The sequence below is a fragment of the Vombatus ursinus genome, unplaced genomic scaffold (genome assembly GCF_900497805.2).
Source record: "Vombatus ursinus unplaced genomic scaffold, bare-nosed wombat genome assembly UNPS02001419.1, whole genome shotgun sequence".
NCBI classification, from domain to species: domain Eukaryota; kingdom Metazoa; phylum Chordata; class Mammalia; order Diprotodontia; family Vombatidae; genus Vombatus; species Vombatus ursinus.
This window is the reverse complement of record NW_020941197.1, coordinates 19,978,188-19,997,917: the sequence shown is the minus strand read 5'-3', so window position 1 is coordinate 19,997,917 and position 19,730 is coordinate 19,978,188.

Genomic DNA, 19,730 nt, shown 5'->3' with positions numbered 1-19,730 from the left:
GTGTTGGGCCTTAAAAGCACCATGACAGCAGTAGCAGAAGCAGCAGCTTTGGGAGTTCTCAGCCAAGAGATGGTAAAGGGATCAGACAACTGGTGAGAAAGAGATTGCTCCCGACTCTGCTGTCAGTAGGTGTGGCTTGTGCTGATTGGCAGATCTATTGTCCATAAGCAGTTCTGAGTCACAGTTCCAGGATGGAGAAGAATGTGTCCCAAAGGAGCAGGGGCTCTGGTCACAATTATGGGGCCAAGAGGAACACTAGCACTTGTGGCTGTAGGAGAGCAGGGCCTTTCCTGGATAAAGACCAGAGAGCCTTCTCCCAGGATAACACCACCTTAGAAGCATCAAAAACTGTAGATCCCCAGAAGCAGTTCTGAAAAGAGTAGCATGAGAAAGCCTGAAGCTTGGCATAGTGCCTTACCACCCACATGTGAGCAGGACCTGACTTTAACATAAAGTTCAAAATGAAGAAAAAGCCTGAGAAAATGAGCAAACAGCAACAACCACCACAAAGAATTTGACCATTAAAAAAAAAAACCTTCTGCACTGGCAGGAAAGACCAAGACATACACTCAGAAAACAATGTGAAAACAGCTACAAACAAAGCCTCAAAGAAAAATGCTAATTGGACCCAAGGCCAGCAATAATCCCTAGGAAAAATAAAAAAAGAGATAAGAGTGGCAGAGGAAAATTTGGGGAAAGACATGAGAGTGATGCAAAAAAAATATGAAAAGAGAATTAATAATTTGATAAAAGAGGTACAAAAAATACTGAAGAAAATATCACCTTAAAAAACAGAATTGTTCTAATGGATAAGGAGGTACAGACATTTACAATAATAATAATAATAATAACTCCTTAAAAAGCAGAATTATCCAAAAGTTCACTGAAGAAAATAATTCCTTAAAAATTAAATTCAAAAAGTAGAAGCTAATGACTCAATTAAACTTCAAGAAACAATAAAACAAAATCAAAAGAATAAAAAAGGAAGAAAATATGAAATATCTCATTGGAAAAACAATTGACCTGGGAAATAGATCAAGGAGAGATTATTTAAGAATAATTGCACTACCTAAAAGTTATTATAAAAAAGATTCTTGAAAGCATATTTCAAGAAATTATAAAAGAAAATTATCCCAATATCATAGATCCAGAGGGTAAAATAGAAATTGAAAGAATCTGCCAATCACCTCCTGAAAGAGATCTGAAAATGAAAACTTCAAAGATTATTATAGCCAAATTCCAGAGCTTCCAGGTCAAAGAGAAAATATTGGAAACAGTCAGAAAGAAACAATTTAAATATCATAAAGCCACAATCAGGATCATGCAAGATTTAGCAGCTTTCACATTAAAGGAATTATAGGCTTGGAATACCATATTCCGCAGGGAGAATGAGCTAGGATTACAAGCAAGAAATATCTACCCAGAAAAACTAAGTATAGTCCTTCAAGGGAAAAAAAATAGATATTTAATGAAATGGAGGGCCTCCAAGAATTCCTGATGAAAAGACTAGAGCTTAACAGAAAACTTGACATTCAAACACAAGACTCAAGAGAAATATAAAGAGGTAAATATTAAAGGCTAATCATAAGGGACTCAAAAAAGTCAAACTGTTTACATTCCTATGTGGAAAGTGATACATGTAACTCCTAAGAACTTATTCATTATTAGGGCAGTTAGGAGGAGTCTGAATCAACAGAGGGCATGGGTATGAGCTGATTTTCTTGAGATGATATCCAGAAAAAAATGTAGCGGAGAGAAAGGGATGCACTGGGAGTAGGGAGAAGAGAGAGGAAGAATGGGGAAATTTTGCTCACATAAGGAAGTATGTAAAGAAGAAATAGGAAAGAGGAAAAAAGGAAGTAAGAGGCTAAACTCGAACCTCACTTTCATCAGAATTGGTTCAAAGAGGGAAGAATACACACACATACACACGCACACACACACACACATACATATATATATTCATTGGGTATAGAAATCTATCTTACCCAATAGAGTCATAGTAAAGGAAGGGGATAAGAGATATGAAGAAGATAATAAGGGGGAGGGAGGTTGGGGGATGTAGTGGTCAGAAGCAAGACAGACTCTTGACGAATGACAGTAAAAAAGAAAGAGAAGGATTAACAGAGGAAAATGAAATGGAGAGAAATGGCACCGTTAATTTTCATAACTGTGAATGTGAATGTGATATGCTAACCCACAGAATGGAAGCAGACAGCAGAGTGGATTAGAAACTAGAATCCACAATATGTTGTATACAGGAGATACCCTTAGGACAGAAAAACACACAGAGTTGAAATGAAGTCCATTATACTGCAACTGAAATGAAAAAGGCAGGGGTGGCAGTCATGATCTCAAACAAAGAAAAAGCAAAATTAGGCCGAATTGAAAGAGATAATCAGGAACACTACATTTTGATAAAAGGTACCATAGACAATGAAGTAATATCAAAAAATTTTATTTTCTGATATTTCTCTGATAAAGGCCACATTTCTTAAATATATAAGGAACTGAGCCAAATTTGTGGGAAAAAAAAGAGCTATTATCCAGTTGATAAATGGTCAAAGGATATAAACAGGCAGTTTTCGGAAGAAGAAATCAAAGCTATCTATAACCATATGAAAAAAAAATGTTCTAAGTCACTATTGATTAGAGAAAGGCAAATTAAAACAACTCTGAGGTACCACCACATACTTATTAAAATGACAAATGATGGAGGGGATGAGAGAAAATAGGTACCCTAATGAATTGTTGGTGGAGCAGTTAACTAGTTTAACCATTCTGGAGAACAATTTGGAACTATTCACAAAGGGCTATAAAACCATGTGTACCCTTTGATCTAGCAATACCACTACTAGGTATATATCCTAAAGAGGTCAAAGAAAAAGAAAAAGGACCTATACATACAAAAATATTTATAGCTGTTCTTTCTGTGGTGGCAAAGAATTGGAAATTGAAGGAATGGGTAAACATTATCATCAAGTGGCGAATGGCTGAACAAGTTGTGGCATATGATTATGATAGAGTACTATTGTGCTATAAGAAATGATGAGAAGGGTGACTTTAGAGAAAAAAAAGATGTCCAGATTTATATGAACTGATGCAATGTGAAGTGAAAAGAACCAAGAGATCATTGTGCACAGTAACAACAGTGATGATCAGCTGTGAAAGAGTTAAATACTCTGATTAATATAGTGATACAAGACAATTCCAAAGGTATCATGATGAAAAAAAGCTATCCTCCTCCAGAGAGATAACTAATGAACTCAGAGTGTAAATTGAAGTATGATTTTCTTGCTTTCTTTTTATTTTAGCTTTTTTTTGGTGTGATATGTCTAATATGGAAATATGTTTTGCATGATTTCACATGTATAATTGATATCATATTGTTTGCTGTTTCAAATGGGGAAGAGGGGGAGGGAGGCAGAGTATCTGGAATTCAAAATTTAAAAAGAAGAAAGTTAAAAATAAATCAATAATACCTGTTTTTTAAAAAAAAATTTCAAATGGGTTGCTAATAATTTATAATTCTATTCTCCTCTCCTGCCCCAGAACTGTGGGTTCGTATACTTTGGCCACTTATCTACTGGGTGATGGTTTTTGGTTTTCTACATTTCTATTCGATACCTACACATCTTGGATATCAGATCTTTATCAGATATATTTGATGCATTTTTCTTAGTCAATTGCTCCTTTTTTCCCAGTTACATTAATTTGTTAACAGAAAAACCTTTTAAAAAATTAATGCATAAAAATATTTGTTTCATCTTTTGCAATTTATGATAATCTATGTTAAAATTCATTCTCTAGTTGTAGTTATGAAAGCTATAAGATCTGCATCTCCTCTATTTTTTTGTGTCATGGTCTTTGATATTTAGGTTACACACTTATTTGGAATTTATGGTATTGTATTAGATTTTGGTCTAAATTTAATTTCTGCCAGAAGTTTTTTCTAGTTTTCCCAGAAATTATTTTCAAGTAATAAGTTCTTTCATAAGTAATTAATATTTTGATGTTTGGCAAATACTGGATTATTGACCTTGACTATTTCTAATTCTTCTTCATCTAGTCTGTTCCGTTGATTCCATTTTCAATTTTTCAAAATCATCAATAGTTTTGATGATAGCTAATTTGTAAAAGACAGACTACAACTTTTTAAACATAAAATTTTTGGCAGTGGTGTTCAATGGCTGTAAATCATGGAATACTAGAGTGCCCGAAGTATCAAAACTGCAGGAGATCAAAGGATAATGAAAAGCTGTATTGTGGGGTAAGTAGGTTTCTACATATTGCCAAAGATAATTTGTTCATAAGCATTGCTGTTATTAAGAATATGATATAAAAATATATGAACAGAAAAGGAAGCGAGATCACATAGTGAGAGCAAGGTGTAGCAAACAGAAAGAAAACCTGAATGCTAAATTGATCCCCACAAGATGCTAAAAACCTAAGTTTTCCGCATGGTGGTACATCCTCTATGGAATAATATAGGATGTCATAGACAAAGGTTGCAAAGGATGAGGAGCATGTGGGAGTTGGGATCCATGTGCATGAGAACACAGATACATTGAAATGTTTAAATATTTTTTCTCTTAATAATAAGGAAAAAGGGGGGGTTACAAAAGGCTTCCTGGCCCAAACTTTTCTATTTTTTATTTTGTTCTCTCAGGAAAAGATGAAGTTTACAATTAGTTTTCATAGTGTTTCTTGAAACAAAACCTAAAATTAAATTCATTTTGTTTCAGATGAAAGCAACAATCTGGAAATCCTGCAAACTTTACAGACAAAGTTATAAACAAAGTTTGTTAGAGACAAAAGAATGCAGGAGGGTTCAACTATTGAGAGAACCAAAGAAGTTATGAAAACAGATCATCCAGACCTATAAAACTTGATGAAGAAGCTATTTAAAAAATTATAGAGGAAACATGGGTAGCTCCCGAGAAATCTGTTTCTCAGAAGGTTGCAGTAGCTATCCCATTTTCAGTTATTGATAAACTACTTCTAGCTCAGCACATCAGGTAGCCATCCCCTCAGCAAGGAGGCACTTTCAACTCTAGAGCTAAGCAAAGACTTATTTGTATGGCAGAGATGCAGGAAGGTCCAATGGAACCTCCAAGATTAAAATTAATAAGATTCAATCAGGGTAAAGATTGAGAGGGTGGGACACTCTTATGATGAGAACCCTGTTGCTATTGGGAACCCAATATTGGGAACTGAAGAGTAAGAGAATAACATCCTAGGGGTTTGGTCTCCTTCCCTTACTGCTTCCACTTTCCTCGTATAGCCACTGACTTTTTAAAAAAAATTTCATTTATTAATTTTTTGACTTTTTTTTTAAACTAGGTAAAAGAGGCCATTATTTGCCTCTTTTCTTACCTAGCCTTAATCAGTGAATGACCATCGCCTCAGTCAAACCGAGATCTGTGAAAGACTGACTTAAAAAGGTTAAGATCTCCCACTGCATCTGGGGCCATCTCTAGTCATCCTGATCTACATTTTACCACTGGACCCAGAAAGCTCCAGGAGGAGAGAATGAGACTCATGACTTTGCACATCCCTCCCTCACTTAAATCCAATTCTCTTGTGAGTCATGGCATCACCTTCCTGATGTCATGGTTCTCTTTGAGAACAAAAGACAAACAACAAACCTTGCAGCATAGAACTTGTCTCCCCACCCAACTTAGATGAGAAGATGAGATGGTGTGGGTATAGTCAATAGCCATTGGAACACTGGAGGAATGGGAGAAGACAGAAAAGAGACAGTTCCAGGCTATGGTAAAGAAGATTGGAGCATGTTTCTGTAGCTGCCAATAACCATTTATGGGTAAAAGAAGTGTAATATCAGTTAATCAGTCAGTGAATAAACACTTATTAAGTTCAGGTATATGTGAGAGGTAGTGCTTATAGAATGTGCTCAGAGGTTCCCAAACTTATTTGGCCTACCACTTCCTTTTCAAAAAGAAAAAAATACTTAGCACTCCCTTGGAAATCTACTTTCTTTAACCCTTTAACTTTTTTTAAAATTTGCATCATTTCAAAAAAAATATAAAATATATTTTTTGAAATGATGCATCTTAAACTTAATAATTTATTATAAATTAGTGGTTTTTTCCTGCACTGAAATTTTGATGATACAATGCTGTGTCATGTAACCACATAGTATTGTATTGTAAACAGTTCATTAAATGCATATGTTCCTGCTGATACATGCTGGACTTCCTGGCAATGTGCAAAAGGCTTGCCTGCCAACACTTGGTTGTTAAGACTCGTTGGTGGACTTGACCACTGATTAGTTATAACCTGCATTTTGTAGGTTTATTTGGAAAATAATGTAATCACTATGGCTAACTCTGTTACACAACAGATGAAACATGTACGAATGGTTTTTCAAATTTTCTTATTCTTTCATTATGCTTCCACTGTCCCCTTAGATTTATTCAATACCCTTCAATTGCACCTGAGGCTAGTTTAGGCAGTTTTGACCACTTTGGGAAACTTTGATTCGGAAATCAGGAATCTAGCACTGGTTTTACTACTCACTAGCTTGGTGACCCTGAGATAATCACTTCATATTTCTCTGTGCCTCAATTTCTTCATCTATAAATTTAAGGAAGGGCTAGAGCTATATCATCTCTATGATCAATGCTAAGATTTATGATTCTGATAATGAAATCATTAATATTTATATGTTGATCTAAAGTTTGCTAAATGCTATATGTCTTTTCTTATTTGATCTTCATAAAAAATTGAGGCTGGAGGAAGGAATTTGCTCAGAGTCCCAAAGCCAGCAAGAATCAGGTTTTCTTGATTCTGAGTCCAGAATTCTAACCTTTATATCACCTAGATGTCTCTAAGTTCAGAGGATCATAACTTTAAAGATAGAAGAGATGCCAGAAGTCATCTAATCTAATCGCCTTGTTTGACAGATGAGGAACCCAAGATCACAGAAATGAAATGACTTGCCAGGGCATAATAGAGAAATAGTAAATGGCACTGTGATAAACCACGGCCAACAGAAGAGGACACATTTATAATACTTCACAAAATGAAATTAAGAACAAGGCTTTAAAAATCTCAAATCTGTGGTGTTTCACTAAATCAACTGACAAATACTTATTGAATATTTACCAGGAACATAAATAAAGCTTGAAAGTACTGATAGGCCACAAAATATGCCTTTTCTCTATTATGGCATGTTAGCACAGGGCTAAAAGATGATGGCTATAGGGAGGGAAAACCATTAAACTTTAAAGATTTTTGTACTTATGTTGAACTTAGGCCTTTGAGTTATCCTCAAAGATTGGTTCCTGGAAATGAGATAACATTTGTAAAGCACTTACCACAGTACCTAGAACATAGTAGGGTCCTGGTAAATGCCCCTTCCTCTTCTCTCTTCCCCTCCCCTCCCCTCTGGAAAGATAACTGAAAGTCCTTAGGGCCATGCCAGAACTATGCTACAAGTTTGCAGCGTGCTTTGATGGTAGTGCCTCTCCTACTGGAGACACAAGGGACACTCCAAGTGAATCTCCTTTTGGAAGGATGGTTAGCCACCAGCATTTCCACGGAATGAACTTTCTTTTCAGCGCAGAGACAGAAACACAACCGCGGCTACAGGAATCCATTCCCAGAACACAATTCTTAATAGAGAAATAAGGTAAAATGAAGGCAATTGGCATTTGGACATCTGAATCTGGAGAGAATAAAAATATAGATAATTACATATTAAATAATAATAACATATAAATATCACATCTTATATCTAATTATAATATAATATATGATGTTATAAAATTATATTTAAACATATACATATATACATATTATATATATTATAGTTTGTGTTATTTCTAATATGTGAATATAAGTATATTACACATAATATATGTAACATACACACAATATATGTGTGTATAATGGTGTAGAATTAATTGTACTTATATATTCATATAATTTTATATACATACACATATATGCAAAATGACATAATGTATATGTAATTAATTATTTCTATATATTCATATATACATATACACATGCATACATATGTATACACCAATGAGAAAGGATCTGTGGAAAACAAAAATCATATATATATGTGTGTGTGTATAAATATACATTATATATAATTTGTATGTGTATATGTAGTTTGTATATGCAGTATGAAGTTATTATAGCATGTATATGTCTGTATAGAGTATATATCACTACATGTAGTGTGTGTGTGTGTGTGTGTGTGTGTGTGTGTGTGTGTGTGTGTGTATGTATGGTTCCAAATAATGCCTGGGAAACCTTGATGGTCACAGATTGTCATGGAGAAACAACATACCTGCCCCTGGAACAAGGTTGCCTCTGCTTTAGCAATTCCTTCAGAGCTTCTATTATCCATATGCTATAATGGCCACCCCAGGGAAATCTCCCTGCATGACCTTTACTGTTCAGCTGAAGAAAATTTGCTGGATCACAAGTTCTGTGCTCCAGAACAGCTGCCAACTCTATGCTACTCTACGGTCCAAGTTGTTTTTGCAATTCAATTAGACAAACATTTATTAAGGGTCCACCATGTACAAGATCTTGTGATGGGCACTAGGAATACTAATTATTCCAAAAGATTTAAGATTTTATCCATGGTGACTTTACCAGTGAAGATGACAATCCTCCTACACCTTAGTATGAAAGAATTAATGAACATTTATTTAGACCCTTGTATGTGCCAAGCTCTGTGCTAGGTGTCTCCACTACAAACTTAGAGAACATGAGTTCAACTTGCCTCTGATGCTTATTGCCGCGTGACTCTGGGCAAATAGCTTAATCACCCTGAGGCTCAGTTTTCCAATCTGTAAAATGAGGGGTAGGACTAGATAGCTTCTTAGATTCTCTTACATCTGCAGATCTACAAAACTACAAAAGGGAAATAAGACAATATGTAGAAGGGAAGGATGCTTAGGGAAAGGAGTTTGGGTGTGGGTGTGATTCACAGGGATTATGAGTAGAGCCTTGGGAAAACCAATTGCCATGTCCTTTCTAGAAGCCGATGTAATATTGACATGATTATCATTCCCAAAGCAAGAGCAAAAGGTAGAAAGGTAGTGTGTACGTGTGTGTATGTGTGTGTGTGCGTTCATGTGTGTAGGTTGGTTTAAAGGGAATGGATACACATATGCACATGTATAGAGTCACAAGGTGGCTGTTTAAGGCCTGGTTTTCTGGTGAATGATTGAAGAAGATATGAAGCGTATCTATAGCCAGGGGTAAGGAACTTGCAGCCTCTAGGCCCTCTAGGTCCTCAAGTGCGACCCTTTGACTGAATCTAAACTTCACACACTCACTCTGGCTCTAGGCCCTGGAGGTTCTTGACTTGGAGTCTGTCTGTCTATCTGTCTATCTATTCTATCTATCTACACCTATGTATTTTATATGCACATACATATACTTATAGATTCACATATAGGTGGATGGGTAGAGGCATAATATATGCATATACAGTTCCACCAATCAAACAGTGTAGTTTCAGGGTGTAGGTGATTTCTTGGCCTGCTATGGCTAGAACAAACCATCTCCAGTCAATCTTCAGGGAATTAACTCCTATGAACTTAATATGCTAGTCTTTGAAGGACAGACTAACAGTCTATTACTGGGCCTGTACCTGAAGACTTTCCATCTTAATAGAATGGGCACATACTCTGTTCGATTCAACTATTTCCTGTCCCACCATAGACCAACCCACACTCTTTAGGGACACTTGGAAAGCTTCAGTCCTTCCCTTCCCCACCTCAGAGCCTACTTTCAACCTTCCTGTCAATATTCCCTTCCCCTTTTCCCCTCCTGGTCAGACACTGACCTACATTTACTCTCTGCTGGAAAGAACTCAGAATCTCCACTTCACTGTAACTCTCAGGCTCCATTCTCCCTTTCAGGTGTTAATGTACTCCTCCTGTGGGGCAGACACTCCAGATTCTCAGGCCCTGTCACATGCTTTGTAGCTGAACCCATAGGACCTTTGGGCCTTTTCATCCACTATAGCTGAACCCTTCTACATCTGTTGACTTCTCCAATTAGAGTATGAACTCCTTGACAGCAAGGGTTGTCTTCTTTTTCTCTCCATATCCTTAGCACTTAGCATGGTGTTCAGTTTATAGTTAACACTTAAAATGCATTTTCCTATTTTCATTCATGCATTCTTTTAACAACCACTAGGGTGAAGGGACACCCCTTCACCATGAGAGTCACAATAGTGGAAGAATCACTCAAGATAGAGATGAAACATTCCATACTGTTTTCAAGTATCTCATAGTAGAGGTTTTTTTTTTTAATCTTAACTGACATCTATATTATTTTAACTTACATTTCCTTCTTCATTCACTTATATCTTGACTAGAAATGTCCTGAAGGTCTTGTTTTGGGTTTTCTGTACTTTTACTTGGTCCTGCATTTCTTTCTTTTCCTATTTTTTCCCCTCTTACTCTGGCTGTCTTTCTTCAGTTGTTTGACCCTTAGACTCTTTCATAAGTTGATTGCGCCTTAGCTTTGCTGATGCTTAATTAAAGAACAATTGAGTAGCTTTCACCATAGGCCCTGGTGTCCAGCTGCCTTGCTTATATTTTAGGAATTAGTCCCCAATTTTCATATCTTGATAAGGAAAATAATTGTCTTGTCTCTATTATCAGAATGAAGTTATACATATATTTAGATTTTGAGTTATCTGAAGACTGAAGCTTTATTAATAGTAAAGTTACTAAATGCCTCCATGGAAGCAGGTAGAATGGCTCTTATTGCCATTAATACATTCAGGATGAGTCAGGGCATTGAGTTGTGTGTTTGTATATATGTATACACATATACATATACATTTTGTTTTTCATTCATAGGATCACAGAATTAGAGCTGGAGGGACATTTAAAATCATATAGCCCAGCTCATTGATAGATTAAAAATTGAGGCCCAGAGTGGTTAAATGATTTATCCAAGGTCATTTAGGTTTGTAAGTAGCATGATTAGAACTTAGGACATGGACTTTTCAAATCTGGTATTATTTGTTTATCCTCCTAAACTCCCCTGTTTAAGTGGGAAAGGATAATGTCTTTGTACCTTTAGCAGAGATAATGATGTGGTAGAGACTTCACAAAGCACCATGTATCCATCCCTTTCCCTTCAGCTGAAGGGGAAGCCACATCCAGATCATTACAGATCAACTATTTCAATTAAATACAGTGGCTTATGTCCACATGGGTTTGAGTTTCCAAATAATCATCAAAAGGTCTCTTGGATTCTGTTGATTATACCTGAGATATTCGGTCCCCCAAGCTCACTGTCTTTTTCCTATGCCTGTACTCTGAGAGTTATACTGCCTTTGATAGAGTGTTCTATGAAATCCACACAACTGATTGATATTTTCTTGGCATCAAACTCATACCCTGTCCTGTCTCTTCATAGTGTTTGAGTTATGCACCCTGCATGAGGTGCCACTCTTAAACTTGAGCTTTGAATGGTGAGGTCTCACTAGGGTCCAGCAAAGAATGTGGCTTCCTTGAGGACCACACAAAGGGGCTTGTTTATATGTCTTTTGTTGGTACGACTGGCATTATATTAGCTCTATTGTGACTAGCTAGTAAAAGATAATTAAAATAAAACTGTCATTAAACTCCATAAATGACTGAGAATCCATCTGACCTGAAGAAGTGGGAGCTAATCAATGCCAACGTACTTTGTACCTTTATTTAGAATTCTATTTGAGAGGAATTGCCAAGAGTAATGGCTAAAATTCAGAATCCATGATTGGCAGTGTTGAATCAATGCCCAGAAAAGCAGAAGGAAAACAAATGACCTATGTATTTGTCACAGCCTGTCACCTAAATGTACCAACTACACTGCACTACACACAGTAGGCACTCAATAAATTCTTGTCAATTGACAACCTAGCACTCCTGATCCAAGTTGGCTAAATAGTAAAAACCTGCCAGGTATTCTTAAACCTCCAAAGTAATCTACTTCAAAATCACTCCTTAAGTGGCATCATGCAAATATATGGATAGCAGTAGGTTGCTAACATCTAGAACCATATCAATTAATATCCACTCCAATCTTTTAGTAAGGAGATGATCAAAATTTTAGTTGAAAAAAAAAGGAGAAAGTCACAGAATTAAGGAATTTCATATTTAGCAAAGATCATCCAGGCCACAGAGTCCAAATGATAACTAAACAAGAATTCCCTTAACAACATATTTAAATGATAAGTCATCTCATCTATATTTGAAGACCTCCAAAAAGAGGAGAAACACATTACTGACTAAGGTAACCCATTTAATTTTTAGATAACTCTAAGTGTTTGGAAATTCTTTTTTTCATTAATTCAAAGCTAAACTTGCCTCTTTACAACTTCCAACAATGTTCCTATTTCTATCGCCTGTGGTCAAATGATACTTCCAATCTCTCTTCCACATGGCAGTCCTTCAAATACCTGAAGACAGTTATGTCTCCTCATCTTCCCTCCCCCACCCCAGTCTTCTTTTTTTCCAGGCTAAATATCCTGAACTCCTTTATCTTGTCCTCATATAGCATGAAAGCAGGGCTCTTCCCCATCCTGATTGCCCTTCTATGAATGTTCTTGAGATTTTCAATGTCCTTCTTAGAATGTGACAGACAGAATTGAACACTCTCAGGGCAGGGTGCATTAAGACTATCATTTGCCAAAACAAACCCAGGACTAATATAAACAACACACAAACACACATATGCACACACTTTTTATACAACTAAAATAAGATCTAAATAATTGGAGAAATATTAATCGTTCATGGGTAGGCAGGACCAATATAATAAAATATGAAAATTTTACCTAACGTAACTTAAAAATTCAATGCCATACCAATTAAATTAACAAAAATAGTTTACTGAATTAGAAAAATAATAACAAAATATTAAGAATATCAAAGGAACTAATGAAAAAATTGCAAAGGAAGGAGGCTTAGCAGTACCAGATCTTAAACTATATTATAAGGCAGTAATTATCAAAACTATCTGGTACAGGCTAAGGAATAGAAAGGTAGATCAATGGAACAGAGTAGATATACAATTTACAGCAGCAAATAAATATAGTAACTTTGTATTTAACAAATGTAAAGACTTAAGATTTTGGGATAAGAATTCATTATTTGGTAAAAAAAAATTGTTGGGAAAACTGGAAAGCAGTATGGCAGAAATTGGGCATAGACCAATATCCTACACCACTTACCAAGATAAGATCAAAATGGATACATGACCTAAATATAAAGAGAGATATTACAAGAAAATTTGAAGAACATGGAACATTTTACCTATCAAATTTATGGATAGATGAACGTTTATGAATAAATGAGTGATAGAGAGGAGTGAGATACAAAATGGATAATTTCAATTACATTAAATTAATAAGGTTTTTTTTTTTTTTACAAACAAAACAATTATAGCCAAGATTAGAAGGAAAGCAGAAAGTTGGGGGAAATTTTTTTATAGACAATTTCTCAGATAAAGGTCTCATATCTCAAGTATATAAAAAAAAACTTTGTCAAATCTATAAGAATACGAGTCATTCCTCAGTTGATAAGTGGTTAAAAGATGTGAATAGGCAGTTTTCTGAAGAAGAAATCAAAACAATTTTTAGTCATATAAAAATGTTCTAAATCATTATTGATTAAAGAAATGCAAATTAAAACAATCTCAAGACATCTTTTTCCACCTACCTGATTGTCTAAAATGATTGAAGAGGAAAACAATAAATGTTAGAAGGGATGTGGAAAAAATTGGGACACTAATTCATTGTTGGTGGAATTGTGAACTGATCTAACCATTTTGGAGAACAATTTGAAATTATGACCAAAGAGTTATTTAACTACCAATACCCTTTCACCCAAGAACCCCACTACTAGATCTATTTCCAAAGATGATTAGGGAAAAAGTAAAAGAAAAAAAAACAACAACCGTAAGTTCTAAAATGTTATAGCAGCTCTCTCTTGTAGTGGCAAAGAACTGGAAATTGCAGGCTTGCCTCTCAATTGGGGAATGGCTGCACAAGTTGTGTTACATAATTGTGATGAAATACCATTGCACTATAAGAAATTATGACCTTGATGATCTTAGAAAATCATAAATAGACTTTCACAAAATAATGAAGAGCAAAATGAGGAGAACCAATAGAACATTATATATAGTAACAGCAATATTGCTTTAAGAACAACTTTGAGCAAATAAGTCCTTTTGATTATTATAAATACCCAAATTAACAACAAAGGACATATTAAGGAAGACTCCATCTGCATCCAGAGAAAGAACTGCTAAATAGAAGTGTATATAGAATATTTATATACATACATACATATATATATATATATATATAATGGTAGCTATCTCTACGAGGGGAGGGAAGAAATAAAGGAAATACAAAAATTTACATGATAACTTTATTATATATTTAAAAGGAACAGCAAGTTATACTTAACATTTTTGCAGTGTCATAAGCAATAATCTTTTAAAAAATTATATTATCTTACAGAAATACTTGTTTTATTCCATAAATTAAGAATAAAATAAATGAAAATTTTAAAAAGGCTCTAATTTCCCATATACTGTTTCTCAAATTGGCTTCTTTTTCTAATAAAGCATGTTATTGACATTGATTGAGCTTGCATTCCACTAAAACCTTCAGATCTTTTTCAGATGAATTACGAGAAACCCACTCTTTTGCCATCTTGCACAAAATTAAATGAAAAGAGATTACCCAGAGAATGTGAAGAAATAGTGAACTATATTAATTGTATTCATTACCATAAACTTAATTTTCACGTATTGAATGATTTCAGCAAAATGACAAGTTGCTCCATCTGAAATGCATTGTGTTATCATGTAAAAAGTACAAGATTGAGTGTCAGAAGATTTGGGTTTGTAGTCCTGGCTCCATCTGACTGTGTGACCTTGGGCATGTCACTTGATCTTTGTAGATCTGCTTTTTAATCTTTAAAAGTAGGAGATCAGACAGAAGATTTCTAAGTCTCTTTACTTTTCTTTGACCTAAGGCACAAAGGGGAAAATTCTATGGACTTCTATTAAGAGGCTGCTTCACAGAGATAAGACAATAGAACAAAAAAGAGGATGTTATTGAAGAAAAAAATTAAGGATGAGAATCAAGCTGATTTGTGGGTAAAAGGTAGCATAGGAGTCAAGTAAGACCAGCAAAGCTCTAGGCTAAGCAGCATGGACAGCAGCTCAAGGAAGCTAGCAAGAATACATCCAGAGGTCAATAGCATTATAGGTGATCGGCCATTAGCAGTGCTGTGGGTGGCTCAGACCAGATGCATTATGAATCAATAACAGTGCCTTTATTTCAATGTGTTTGAAAAGCTCCCTGAGAAGGGTGACCTTGCAAGCATTCAGATGTCAGCATTTCTTTCTACCTTTCCTCATGGTACATTGAGCAAGCTGCTAGTTGTTCATAATGAATTCACAAAATCAGAGAATGTTAAAGCTGGAAAGCACTTTAGAGACCATTTAGTCCAAACCCCTGCTTTTAAAGATGAAGAAAGTAAGGCTCTGAGTTGTGACATGCCCAAGGTCACAAAGCTAGATAATTAATGGAGGATGCAGGTAAGAAGCCAGGTTCTCTGCCTCCTGGTTCAGAGCTCTACTCAAAGCTGTAGAGGTAGCATCTGTCTCCCTTGTTGTAAAGACTTACGCTCCTCCTTCAAGTGTGCCCATTACTTCTGCTTCCTCAGAGCTTTGTATGCTTTGAAGGATCAAGGAAAGCACCTGTTAGGGCTATTTTTTCTGTCCTTGAACTTATGGTGAGAATTGATGACTATAAGGTAAGACTGAGCATTCTTAATGGTCTTTCTATTGCCTTGCAGGTGTATTTGCAGAAGGTCTTCACTTTACTACTACTTTCCTTGATTGTAAAAACATTGATCATCTACATTTTAAAAAATAATAAGAGTGCTTTACACATAACAGTTCTTTTGTCTTCACAATAACTCTGTGACTTAGATGTGATTGACCGCCTCCTCCTCCATCCTCCATTTCCCCTTAGGTTCACTGTCCCAGTTTCCACTATCACTAGCAGATTGAGTCCCAGAAAGAGATTGACTATTCTTCCATCAGGATTCTAGGAGTAATCCTAAAGATTACTGTGGTTTCTGGTACTATGATTCATGAGCATCTAACTGGTATTCTCCCCACTTTTAATCAGCCCTTAGAACTCTGTCACAGAAAAATGATTCATAAAGAAGGTATAGCAGAAAAACAGTTAGAAAAATGGTTCCCCAAATCAGAATTCTGTTTTCCCTTGTATACACCAGGTCTCTTGGGAAGATTGTTTCAAACTTAAAATACAATGGGAGTGAGGCCACTGTGTAGTCATGTAGCCAAGAAGTCCCTCTGAACTCCTGCCTTCAGAAGATCTTTTCACCCTTTGTGAAGTCATCATGTAGTTCACAATAGTGTAACTCTCTACTTTTTAGAGTCCATAATCAACATTTCTCTCCATCACCAAGGTTCATGAATCCTGAAAATGCCATTGTCCACAAGGGACTGTCTTGCCACTTACATCTTCAGACACTTCCTCTATTTTAGCCACTGCTGATTCAGAGATTCTTCTGTTATCTACAGTTGCTGATTATACCTCTGATGGCTTTTGATAGATCACCCCCTCCCCAGATACCTGGGTACTTTCTTCCCGAAATAATCATTTCTAAATGAAATCATTCATAAAATGAAGAAAAAATAAACACAAAATTAACAGAAGTAACCTGTGGCCTGAGACATACAGTGCTCTATTATGAGGGGGAGAGGAAGCTTCCACCTTCCCCTAATTTTCCCTGCCCTCATGAAGTTCACAGAAAACCTCAACACAAGCAAATATGGGAGAGAGTGGACGTTTTTCTCCTTAGTCCCTTTGTATGCACATTCAGATCTGGCTCAGCCTGTCTTCAACCATCAGTCCTTAGGACCCAGTCAAAGAGAAGACTCTTTATCACCTCACAGTATCATGCCCTCAGGTATTCATGGTTAGAAATAGGCTTACCAAGCTCCCATGTGTTGGATTAGAACCCAGCAGGAAATATAAGTGTACACATTTTTATAAGTAATGCAGGACAAATCTGAGCATACTCCAAAGCAGTGATGTCAAACTCAAAGAGAAACAGATATTTGGTTCCATTTTTCCTTGCTTATTCATTCATTCATTATTATTTGAGAGCTATCTCTAGTCATCTTGATTTATATCTTGCCATTGTACCCGGAAGAGAGAGTTAGGTTTTTACAGTGATTTCTGGTATTATGATTCATGAGCATTTAATTGGTATCCTCCCCATTTTTAATCAGCCAGTAGAAGTCTGTTTCAGAAAAATGATTCATTAAGAACCTATAGCAGAATAACAGAAAAATTTTGCACAGCTCTTCCTAACTTAAATCCAATTCACTTGCATTTCATGGCATCACCTCCTTGATGTCATGGTCCTCTTCAAGAACAAAGGACAAAAAAGAACAACAATATTTATCTATTCATTTATTCATTCATTCATTTATATAAATATATACACTATATATATACATATACACATATACATATATAGTAACATATATGTATATATCTATATACAGAGAGATATCTGTCTGTATCTATCTATATATATATATATATGATATCTATCTATCCATAACATTTTTCAACTACATTTTAATCTGGTTCCTGCTGCCAACTTGGTCCCAATGAGTTTCACACCTTTGCTATAAAGAACTGGGCCCTCACTGGCCAGTCCTCAAGTATACCCTTTTCCCTGTTTTGAAGATGAGAAAACTGAGACAGGTTAGGTAATTTGCACAGGTTCACTCAGGCGATGTCTGATGGAAGATTCAAACCCAGGTCTTCTGACTCCAAAGCAAACATTCTGTCCACTATGCCCTACTGTCTCTCATAGTCATGAATCTCTTTGCAAAGGGTTTATAAAGTTAACAAAGAGCCATGGGATCTGCAGATGTAATATTTTTAGTCAACAGCTCCTTAGTCAGGTACGGTTTTTCCACTGTCATCTACCCCCCAAAAAGAGGGAAACTGACTTGTAGAATATGACAGATAGTCTTGATGGGAAAATCTTGAATAGGTAGGATCTCCCAACCTTCTCCCTGCAGGGGACAATCCTCCTTCAGAGAAGCTGGCTGAGCATCAGACAGCAACATATCAGGTGCCTCCTAAAATGACATGTCATTAAGAAAATAATAGATGTTTCCCTTTCTGCATTAGAAGCAGTGTTCTGGAATCATCAGATGTGCAATCATTGAAAAGTTTATCAAGTTGTTATTGCTTAGTGGTGAACAAAGCTGATCTTTCTCCCAGGATTTTTATGCATGCATTGACAGGTCCAGAAGGGTGGTTAGGGGGAAGAAAAATGCTTCTTAGAGAAATGTTAAATAATTAAGTCTTCCACATAATAATTCACTTTGTGTGCCTTATTACCTGGGTTATTGATGCTCAGTGTGCAGTTTTGTCTGTTTGAAGAGAAACATTTTATTAAGCCTCCATTAGTGCAGCATTTATGGGACCTTCTTGGGCTCAGTCAGCAACATGAATCTAGGAGACAACGGAGCATGTGTGTGGGGACCAGAGCTGGGTGTAGAAAATCAGGAGGCTGGTAGGACAAGGGGTGTAGGTGAGGTGAGATGAGGTCAATAAATAGGCCACTGTAGAGGAACTCAGTGGTATGCTTGAGTCAAAGCTCATAGAAATGGTATAAGCCAGAAACTATGTCAGCAGGCAAAAATCAGAGCATTCACAAAATACCAGAGGGCAGAGTAATCACTGGGTCAGAAATTAGGTAGACAAGATTCAGAAGGATAGGATAGCCAAAGTAACAGCAACAGGTCCAAATTCCAGGCAAATAATTAGGAACTAGAAAAAAAAGAGGTTTAAAGGGCTAAAAGTAAGGCAATACAGCAAAGTAATGTTTTGATTAGAAACAACCAAGAAGACCTTCATAATGAGGAAAGCTTCTATCTCAGTGGAGAAGTTGGGGTTTTTTTGTGTGTTTGTGTGTGTTTGTTCATTTTTTTTTAAAGCATACTGGCATTAGGAAAGGCACAGAATCCCCAAAATTGCTCTGTGATAGAATCTCTATTGGGCTAGGTGGCACAGTGTACAGAGTGCTGGGCCTGGAGTCAGGAAGAACTATCTTACCTTAGATACTAACTTTGTGACTCTGGGTAAATCATTTAACCTGTCTGCCTCAGTTTTCTCAACTGTAAAATGGGGATCACAATAATATTTGCATCACAAGGCTGCTATGAGGATCAAATAAAAGAGTATTTGTAAAGTGCCTAGCATAGTACCTGGCACATAGTAGGGTCTTAATAAAATGCTTGTTCCTTCTCTAAGGGGAATCAAGTGAGCAGGGGCACCTGGTTGAAGTAGGATGTGTGGGGTCAAAGAAGAAGGCAGATCCTGAAAGTCTTCTCTGGCACTTTCCTGCTTTTTCTTTCTTTTCTTTCTTTTTCACTCTTTCTTTGTGGTCTTCTCTTTCTGTCTTCCTTTCTCTTCTCTCCTTTTATTCCCTGTTATCTTTCTCCTCTTTCCTTCTTTACTCTCTCTCCTTTTATCCTCTGTTCTTTCTGTGTCTCCATTTCCTTTTTCTCTTCTTTATCTCTCCCCCCTTCCCTCTCTCCTTCCTTACACACACACACACACACACACACACACACACACACACACACACACA